Source organism: Topomyia yanbarensis, chromosome 2 (assembly GCF_030247195.1).
Source record: "Topomyia yanbarensis strain Yona2022 chromosome 2, ASM3024719v1, whole genome shotgun sequence".
NCBI lineage: Eukaryota > Metazoa > Arthropoda > Insecta > Diptera > Culicidae > Topomyia > Topomyia yanbarensis.
In genome coordinates this window covers 37,302,591-37,313,421 of record NC_080671.1, presented here as the reverse complement: position 1 = coordinate 37,313,421, position 10,831 = coordinate 37,302,591, and positions in this window count along the sequence as shown.

The following is a 10,831-nucleotide window of genomic DNA, read 5'->3' as shown; positions in this document are numbered from 1 at the left end:
GCTCAATGTGTTAACTTAACGGAGCTTCGGGTATTTTATAATATTAAAAGATGGAAAAAATAAAAAGAAATAAACGAATGAAGGGTGTGTAGATAATTATTGCGATGGCTTGAAACCTACATTGCTTTTCTCATACTTGACCTAAATTAATCATAATTGGCCCAGTTTCTCTTTAGAGTGCATTGTTTACATCCGCTAAGTTTAGCTGTTGTCAGTGAGATTTCTGTCGAGGTAGAAGGAAATCAGCAAACCGTTCGCGAAAGAATTTTTTTCACCCACATGCAAAATCTTGGCTTGTCGCATCGTTTCTTAGGAAAACTGATGGATATACCACAGACTAACAGACAAAACATTATGAGGGAATTCCCACAAAAAACATCGATCCGACAATTTTCCCAGATCACTAGCTCCACCTTTTATTCACAGTCCCAAACACTCATTTGCTGATGGGTTACCCCTCAGGTTTGGGAACAATTTGGGAACCACGCACGCAAATTCGATCGACTCGTCAATCTTGATGACGTTTTCAGAGACTTCTTGTTTCATCAGATCCTATAATTTGTCCTTAATGTAAACGTCGAATTCATCGAGCACCGCTGGATATACCTGAAAATGCAATGCATCTACTTTTGAATTAATTGGCATTGAATAAATTCTCCTTATATAAATCATACATTGTTTTATGGCCAAATTATTTTTAATGAACACATTCTGTATTGTTGATATGTAAGCAAAACAGAAAAGGAAATACAAAGGCTTTAGGCAATTTCTTTTATGTCGCTTTGCGACAAAATTTAAAACTTTGGTTAATAAATTTAAAATTACATGTTTAAAAAAATTATATTTTCCAATTTTTGCTCAAATATACTTAAAAATATGTTCTTTTCTATGGTTCAATCCGAACTTACTTTTATTTGCCCCAATCAAAGATTATAACATTTGAAAAAGGGCTATTTATGAGCGAAAAGTTTCCATAACTTTTGAAAGAATAAAGTTAGACTTTCAGAGTTATGAAAAAAACGTGGATTGAAGTTTTCTAAAAGCTGTTCAAAGGTTGTTTTAACAAAATATAAAATTTCTTTCGAACATTAACAGGTCTCAATTTTATATTTTGATTACTACTTGTAATGAACTTAAGCTGTTAATCTGTCTTTTTACCAGTGATAAGCAAATTCGCCAACTCTCTTCGACTAATATCCATATTTACTAGTTTTATTTAAAACGAATAAAATCAGAAACCTTTTTTTGACAGTCGTTTCACTTATGCAAAGTTTGCTGCGATGAGAGAATGACATTTGAAAGTGACTTTTTTCATAATACAACGATATGTGTGTAAATGCGTTGAACCTGCACAACTACAAACTTTAAATCTAAATTGCAAATTTTAAAAAAAATATCGTGTTCGCCAATTTTTGCTCAAATATACTAAAAAGTATGGTCTTTCATGTGGTTGAAACAGTATTCAATTTTAGGTGCCCGCATCAGCGATATTGAGCCTTGAAATAGGCTATTTTTAACGAAAGGTGTCCATAATTTTTTAAAGGAAAAAGGTAGGCCTTCGGAGTCTTGGAGAAAAATACTCGGCTTGAAGTTTTCAATAAGTTGTTCAAAGGTTGTGTTAACAAAAAGTAAAAGATACGAAAGTTATACTAAAAAAACTTTTTTAGGAACACCCTAATCTTTCAAAAACTAAAAGAGATAGAGCATTAATTCAACAAATTTATTCAAAATAAGTTACTTTACAACTTTGTGGAAGACTGTGGAGCTCTATCTTTCATCAGTAAAAAGTTTATTTTCATATTTTAGATAAATTAGAACCACCCTAATAACTATTCCAATAAAAAGAAGCATATTCTGATGTAAACAAATTCATCCTAAGACGTAATATGGCTAAATTATACAGGTTTGTCAGAAAGTAAAAATTCCTCCTAAATTAGCGATCTGAACCCACTGTGCATTGTGCACCTGTGTGGGAGTAAAATTCACCACAACAACAGGGCATTATGCACTACAACAATGGGGCAGATTGCACCGCAATAACGGGGCAGAATTCTCGGGGAACAAGCAAGTAGTTTTGTTTTTTGTTGGGATATCACAAAAGTGTGCCATAGGTTATGCAATTATTAGGTTTTTAGAACGATTATTTTTTTTGATTAAAAAATCAGCCAGATTAAAGAAGAGTGCGTTTTGCTTCCGATGAAGCAAAGTTATAAATTTAGCAAAAGGCAAAGATTTTATAATTGCAATTTATTAAATACATACTGGATAGATTTTTCATATATAGTGTGACAGAATGACGAACAACGGCAATAACAGAACTGGAATACACTGATATAATAGTTAAACAGCATTTATAAGAGCTGAAAATCCTTGTTGCACGAGCAGCAATAATTACAAGAGAAGAGCACCATATTGTTGTTTGTTTGTTTCTCGGGCTGCTATTGGTGTCAGGGTTACCATATTCACAGATTTTTCTATAATATCATAGATTTTATTCACAATATTTGTTCACAGATTATTTTTCACAGATGACAGATTTTTGGCATTTTGATGAAACTTTGACAGTGTATGTTTACTATGGCGGACTACCAGTTGGTGCTACCCTAGGGGCAGATCACTCTAGAAATGTATAACAAATTTGCATCAAATAAGAAAAAATGCATTTAATTTCCATTTTTGCATCAACTCCCTTGCAGAAAAGTTTGTTTAACAAACGTCCTACGTTGATTCACTTTGTTCGACGTTTTGTTGAATGTAGGGCTAATTTTTTGTAGGGTTTTGACGTCTTACACGCAACGCAAAATACATTGCACGCATTTCTATTTTGATGGAAAGAAATTCATTTGATTTAGCTGATTTTTAAAAATGCATCACAACCCGCATAAATGTGTACCATATGCCAACCATCGAATCAAACGTTGAAAAACCATTTTCAATATGGTTCGTTCAACAATAAATCAACCATTACCTGGTATAATATCGAACATAACCAGTGTCGTTTTTCCATGCTCGACCATACAAACAACTGGTCGTTAAGAACAGTCACCATACCAAAATAGGCTGTTTCCATATACATTTGGACAACATACCATTCAAGAACTAAACAGATTATGGTAACATGCATATTTTAGATCTAGTGATGCATAAATATTAGGTGGAGAAAAAAATATGTTCCCATTCGCTCTCTTCAATTCTATCTATCGAATGATGGAGGACACGCTTCTTCTGAAGAGAGAGCTTCGTTGACACTAAGTGGACTGACGTTTTATCCAATTGAGCATCGCCGTAATATTGTAAAGCGAGGATTTTTGATCATATTAATCTACAGGTTTTTGGAGCAGCGTAAACAGACGTACGCATAACAAAGACCACCAAATCAATATAAGCTCTGGCGCAAAAGTACAATGTAGATATTGGAAATGGTTACTAAATGAGTATGGTAGTATAACAGTTCAATTATAATGGTGGAACATATCAGTAGTATTCGCAATATGGTGAGTATTATATGAATAGTTTGGAAATGGTTCCGAAGATTTCTGGAATGGTATTTATACTGGAAGTGATCTGCCACTAGGTGCTACCCTTTTTCTTGAAATTTCCAGCAACTTTCGATAAAGCAAGGGGTGCATTTTACCCAGGGGTGCGTTTTACCTCATCTTCTCCTAACACACACACCACATCTATTTCTGATTTCACATAATCGACTGTTATCCATATAGAATCATCTTGAATGACATGTAAATGTATGTATGATTTTTATCCATGGAATTTAGCCTAGAGTTAAAATTCTAGTGTGTAAGCGAATATTTGGATTAGATATCGCTAATGTAGATAGCTGCCTACTAGTAAAATTTAGTGGGAATGGTCTGCGTACACAATACTTTTTTGCAATATTATGTAATCTCGGATATATGAAACACGGATGTATGTATAAGTAGCTTTTGTAGACCTCGATTTACTTCGAATCGAGTTGTAGAAGTTAAAAATTCGTCAGTGGTGGTCAGGCTCACGGGCAGCGTTGCCAATGTTCCAGATTTATCTGGAATCTTCCAGATTTTTCCCAACTGAACAGACATTCGTTCAAGTCAGACATTTTACCAGATTTTTTAAATTTTGCCAGATTTTTCTAGCAAAAAGTCAAATCTCGTACTCTATCAGATTTTTTAAACTATAGAAGTAGTATCACACAAATTTTGGAAATCTTATTCGATAAATTCGCGTTCAATGAAGACCAAAATGTATGCCAAATTTCGATGACTTTGAGGTCGCTGTCAAGTGACAGATCACCGCTCACCAGCGTTGCCTTATATTTTTTTTTCAAACAGCGTACCGTTCTTGGAAAAAAAACTGGATGCTTGGAACCAGTGTTGCCACAAATAAATCTGTACGGCGAGTTGAAAAATCTTTTCTTTTTCTAGAGAAAATTTAGAATAGGTTGTAAATGACAATGAGAGATCCTCTTACGGTTCTTTCTCTTCTGTTCATTACTTGGCTGGGTTACAATATTCACAGATTTGTGATGTCTGTAACCGTCGCACAGTGGAGCAGAACGCTACTTTCGATGCTCAAAACCTCTAGCGCCCTAGGTATGTAGCCTGGAGGATTGGTGTCTTGGGCAAAGTATTTTGGATAGAAAAGAGCATTATTTTGACAACTTTGGTTTTGATCTAGATAAGTAGAGACTGATCGCAAAAAATGAATTTTGATGAGCAAATCTCTGGAAGAACATTTCTAATATTTCTAAATCCAATTTTCCCAGAACACTAGCTCCATCTTTTGTTCACGGTCTCAAACACTCATTTGCTGGTGGGTTACCCCTCAGGTTTGGGAATAATTTTTCACTAGTGGTCTATCCCCCATATGCTTGTTCATATGTCAGTGGCGCCATAATTTCAAATGTGGCCACAAGCCCAACTACAAATATATTTAAAATGACCGTTAAAGCGGGCGAAGCATTATTTTCGAGTGTTATGTCTGTTAGTCTGTGGTTTAAGGTTATGTGAAATAAACTATAAGATGAATCGTGGGTTATTACAAATTTTGTGAAACATATTTTTTTTAAATAAATTTTGTGAAACATTGTAATGATGAAAACACGCTTTAAATGTCATGATAACATTTATCACTCTTTGAACGTTTTTTATTATTGTATATTTTCGAAAAATCAGAAATAAAAAAAATTCTTCCAGAGATTTGTTCATCAAAAAATGTTAAATTCATTTTTTTTCGCGTATTTTTAAAATGTCATGTGGACCCATCTACATAGGTTATAGAGTATAACGGCCTATTTCTTCACTAGATGAAATCTGGTTTTCGCTGAAAATCAGTTTTCAGGTTGCTGGTAACCAATTAGCCGAACATTGGTTTTCATCCAAGTGAAGAAATTAGCCGTAAGTGTCTTTGGAACATATGCTAAAAATATCAAAACAACCATCTTTGCCGAAGAAAGTTTTTCGATAGAACGCCTCTTTCAAAAGACAGACTTGATCTAGATCGATTTCTACTTATTTAGATCAAAACCAAAGTTGTCAAAATAATACTCATTTCCATCCAAGATACTTTACTGAAGACACCAATCCTTCAGGGTACATAGAATGTGTATGAAAAGTTTGAAAGAAATCAGTTAAGTAGTTTTTGAGTGGCAGGTAACACCGCAAATCATGTTTTTCCAGAGACGTTCTACAAAAAGCTTCGTCACCGAGTCGTTTGTCAAATTTTTCCATAGAAAATTTACAGAATGTTATTGAAATGATACACTATAATGTACAAAAGTTTCGAACAATTCGCTTCACGCAAAGTTCTAAAACAATTCGCAAAAAAGTGTTTTTTTTACACTGAAACCCTTTCCCCTCTCCCCACTTAATGTAAATAACATTTTAAAAATATATCAAATCATTAAATGCGAAAATAACGAAAAACACATCCACCTTATCTTGTTTACGCTTTTAATCTGTAGATGTCGCAATAGGTAATTGAGCTTTGCAGCGAATGCCAATATGGTAGAACTGGTTTAACTGAGCTTTTTGGTTACTGGTTGTTCAGCTATCCGACACCAGGTGGCTGATACGGTACGGTAGTGGGCATAAATATTTGGGATTTTGGGTTAGTAAGCTTTTCCGTTACATGATATTTTGATTGGTAAGTTCGGTAAGTTCACAGAAGTCCTATACAGGGATGCCAAATGTTTTTCCAAAAAAAAGCAATATTTATTTGAAAACGTCTGGAATTATCTGGACGGCCGAAAGCTTTTTGGAACAGCTCATTGCTTATAAGCAATATATCTATGAGCTATAAATGTTGCTATTTATTTACTAATGACTTTATTTTGTTTCGATTTTAGAGGTTTTAACTTTGAGGTCATTCGCCTCTATTAAAAATATATTACAGCTTACTGGAAATTCGGTAACAGCGCTGCCAGTCTGTCCATGTCAAATGCCTAATTTTCAGCATAGAGCATATTGGATTAAAATTGAATCTCTGAGCATGTTTAGTTTACTTGAACTTCCAGCTGATGAAAATTCGACAAAATTGTTCACTTTCAGTAAAACACTTTGGAATGGCGTGTTACCAGATTGAACGACTTATCTGGAATTTTTGAAAAGCTCGTTTTTTCTAGATCTAGTGAAATGGTGTGGTCATACTGGTAAGGGTTGGTAAAAGCATATCTGTAAATCTGTATTTATTGTCATCTGAATTCACTTTTCTAAAAATCTCGGTATCTGTATCGAATCAATTCAGTTGTTTAACCTATTGTTAGATTATGAAACTAACTCTTTTTGGTAATGGTTGAAATCAATCAAACAACGCCCTCTTTACATTGATGTATACAATGCTGTATACATACATTAAGTCGACCAATGTATCTTTCGTACAAAAGATTGAGAATTAACAGTCATAGAACGTTGATGATTTTTGCCGGGGCCCGGGAGGCTGAGTCTTGTCAAAAAATTGAGACGTCTGTTATCGAGAAGGAATCTTGATCAGTCACAACCGACCTGCCTGCTGGGTCATGGCAGTGTCGGATTTTCTCCGTAGTGGTTTGTAGTAAGCCTGCCGACTAAAGCTAAACATCTTGTTCCTCCCAATCCTTATCTTTCCTGGACCACCGTTAAGTATTACTTCGTTCGTTTTTTTTCTTGCTTGCTATCCAGCCTTCGTGGTAAAACTCAGGTCAGCTGCAAATATCGTCACCTGCCGAGACGCGATCCAATCCAGAGATGCCGAACATAACTACTTACATCTCTTTAGAACCAGATTCGCTGGGTTTGTTATCCTTTTTTGCGAAACTCGTTCCAATTTATCTATTAGCTGGTGCTGAGAGTTTCCCAACGGCGGAATTTCTCCGGATATCGATGCCTGTTTTTGTGAGCTATTTAGTTCTCAACCATTCTGGCGCAGAAATCACCTACGGTAGAGTTTCTCTAGACAATGATACACCAATTTTCTCCGAGTTCGTGTTTTTCAATCGTTATTATTCCTTCTTAGCTGCTGTTTGGGGATACATGAACCACGGGGATAGGTGAACCACTAAGAATATTACGTCACATTCTACCAAATTTTATGCGTTTTGGTAGCTCTGTCGGTAAGCTAACCTCACACGCATTTGTGATAGTGTCAAGTGTTTGTTGGCACTTTTACAGACAATCAAAATTATTGTAGATTAAAAGTTGCCTCAATTAAAACCTGGCGTTTTTTTTTGGCAAAAAGTTTGTGGTGTCCCTTCTGTGAGACTAAACATCATAAAGCTTTTCTTTATTGGAAGTAGGTGTAAAATATGTTATTTATATGGAGAAATGAACAAAAGTAAATATTTTCTGCCAGCTTAACATTAATTCAAATTTGCTGATTGTATGTGGGGATACATTAACCACTTTTTGCGGGGATACAAATGCAGTAACTTTACCAAAGACATCGAATCTCTATCTCTTGTAGTTGAAAAGATATGGTAGTTTTAAAATATTAAATAGGGGGAGCTGGGCCAATTCGGCCCTAGTAAGAGTTATTGAGCTATCGAATGGAACTTTGTCAACAGATTTTCAAAAGTATTTTTTTCTGAAAGCCTAACCGATGGCGCACATGTTTTTCTCAGATAGCTTTTGGCTATCTCTTATCAGAGTGTGTCTAAGTGCTCTTGAACAACTGATTGCAAAAGGTCCGAATTACCCCAACTTTGGTTCAATTCGGACCCCACGTTTTTTCGCCATGGATATAATAAAAAGTCATTTCAGTATGTTTCAATATAATTTAATTAGCTTTTAAGAAAATATCGGCAAGTTAGTCTGTGGTGATACATGATATTCTATCTGAGCTGCTTCCATTGTTCCTCCCTTTGTCTGAGGTTGATTGCACTTCTCAGGTTTATGCGCCGCCGCCTCTTTTCAGCCACGGCAGTAACGAAATCATCATTGGTCATAATAGCTTATTTTTGCGGGTCCACGACGCGGGTCCCTTTTCCGCGGTGGTACTCATAGAATCGGCCGAATGTCTGACAACGTACCATCTAAATGCGAAGATTCAACTTCCGGCAATTGATGTGGTTCTGGTCTGTCTGTGACTGAAGATGGCAGGTAGTCGGCATCTTGAAATACATCAGCATCAAGTGGCCGAATTCCGCTCTTCGTAAATTCACTTTTATTATGTCGCTCTGTAGTTTCATGCTCCAGACATCTGGTGATAATTTGAGGAAGTTCGAAGATTGTCACTAGTCGACCGGGATTCATCCAATTCGAACAATGAGCATTAACAGCAGATTTGATTTGACGGAATACAGAGACATTTAATGGCTGCAATAGATGGCTGCAGTGTGGGGGGAACGACAGAACAAATATGCCGTTAGCCCGGCGAAATTCGAACGCGGCCAGTGATCGATGCGATTCATAATTAGCAAGCAATAGGAGCACAGGCGAATCTTCTGAAGCTCGAGTGAATATTTTGAAGTGTGTCATGAATTAAACGAATATTTCGGCATTTATCCACCCAACGATTTCTTCACATTGCTTTGCGCCTATGCTGCCTAATTCTAGTTTTCGGTTTTAAATTTATAACAAATTCACTCTACAATATCCATCCATCTTTCAGTTTGTCAAACATTGGCGAAAAAGAGGGTTCAAATTGAACCATGACAAAAAGTCCGAATTGGACCAGCGACTTTTTTCTCTTCTCCCGCCGATTAAGCGAACACAGTTAAAAGCTCTACCAAAATATCAGATAAAAGATATTATCCAATAGTTTCAGAAACACAAGAGATTCTTTGAATCCATTTAATATTGTCGATTGGGTGATAATTCTCGTATTTATCACTCAATTTGTAGGAATTACTACAATAATATTACGCACAAACGCTGCTGTTTGAGTGTCAGAATAACAAAATGTATCAATTAGTGACAAAATGTTGTATAGTTTCAATGTTTTTTTCGAAGAATTGATGCAAGGCACTTTATTCAAAATTATTGATGGATTCATTTGATTGATTCTGGGCAGCGTTGTTATTCTGTTGTAAAAATAGACAAATATATTCGGCTTACAGCACATAAAAACTACAGTGGAAACTATGTAGCGAAGATAAGATGATAATGCAACTAACGACTTCTCAGTGTCAGTAGGATCGTAGCACTGGCCCTGAAATTGTTCTGTATAATCAGAATCAGCGGTGACGTATAGATCACTTAAATGGTTTCCATGGAGTTTTACAGCATGTTTGCTTTAACAAATGAAGTGACAGTTTCACATATTTCTTCAAATCAGCTGCTGCATGAAATTTTTTGAAAAAGAAAATCAACAGTGAAACGGATTTTGCGGTCAGAATTGATGGTTTCATTTGTTGGACCAGCATTAAATGCACTGAAACCAAACAGGATTCCTACGAAGAAAGAAGCGCTGCAAGTGATTTCATTCTATAGTTTAACGAAACATCACAGCATAGCAAAAAGCATTAGTGTTCTGACAGGACAAATTTTGCAACTAAAAATTTTTGGTCACACAATCAAACGCAAAGATGCTGTTCAAACATGTCTAAAGCTATTGTATGCGGAATGGCGGAGTAATAAATTATACATTTTGATTTTATTTAACAATAATAAATTAAATTTATTCAGGTATACAGCGTTCTCAAGGTAAAAACTCACCATGTGCTACAGAGAAACGGAAATTATTTAAAAAAAAATTATCTCATCCATTACCTTGTACTGTAGCGTGTGTCGAAGATAAGGTGAGTCTCTAATAAAACACGTAGAGAGTAGTTCAATAATTTTTGCTTTTGTCGAAGATTATGAAATTATGGGAAGCAGGTGATAATACTGAATTTGACGCGAAAGTTGCCTATAAAGGATACGGAAATGTTTACCACAATAAATCTGTTTTAGCTAAAAAAAATAAACATAACAACACCAAGAGTTGCAGCAGCGTTTGAAAGAACTGGGATATCAAACAGAAATGCAAGCTTAATTCTTGAAGCGATCGTTGAAGACAGTCACACGAAATGTGCCAACAAAGCCGATTATTCCATGAATTACCAGACCATCCGTCGTTCAAGAAAAAAGTATCGCGAGGAATTAGCTGAACAGGCAAATATTTTTATTAAATTATTATATCTTTATTCCTTCAACTGGTAAAATTCAAGACTTGCCGATTTCGAAATACTACCAAATTCCGAATTTCTTAAGGGGTTACATACCTTTTTATTTTTCAAAAAATCGTATTTTTTTAATACTTTATCTTAAAGTACAACTCCTTGAAAATATTTTCCCAAATTTTTATAGAGATTCGAGAAATAGATCGAAAGTTACAGCGCTTCCAAGCGCGCTTCGTCTACGTAGAGCAGTGGTAACTTGTA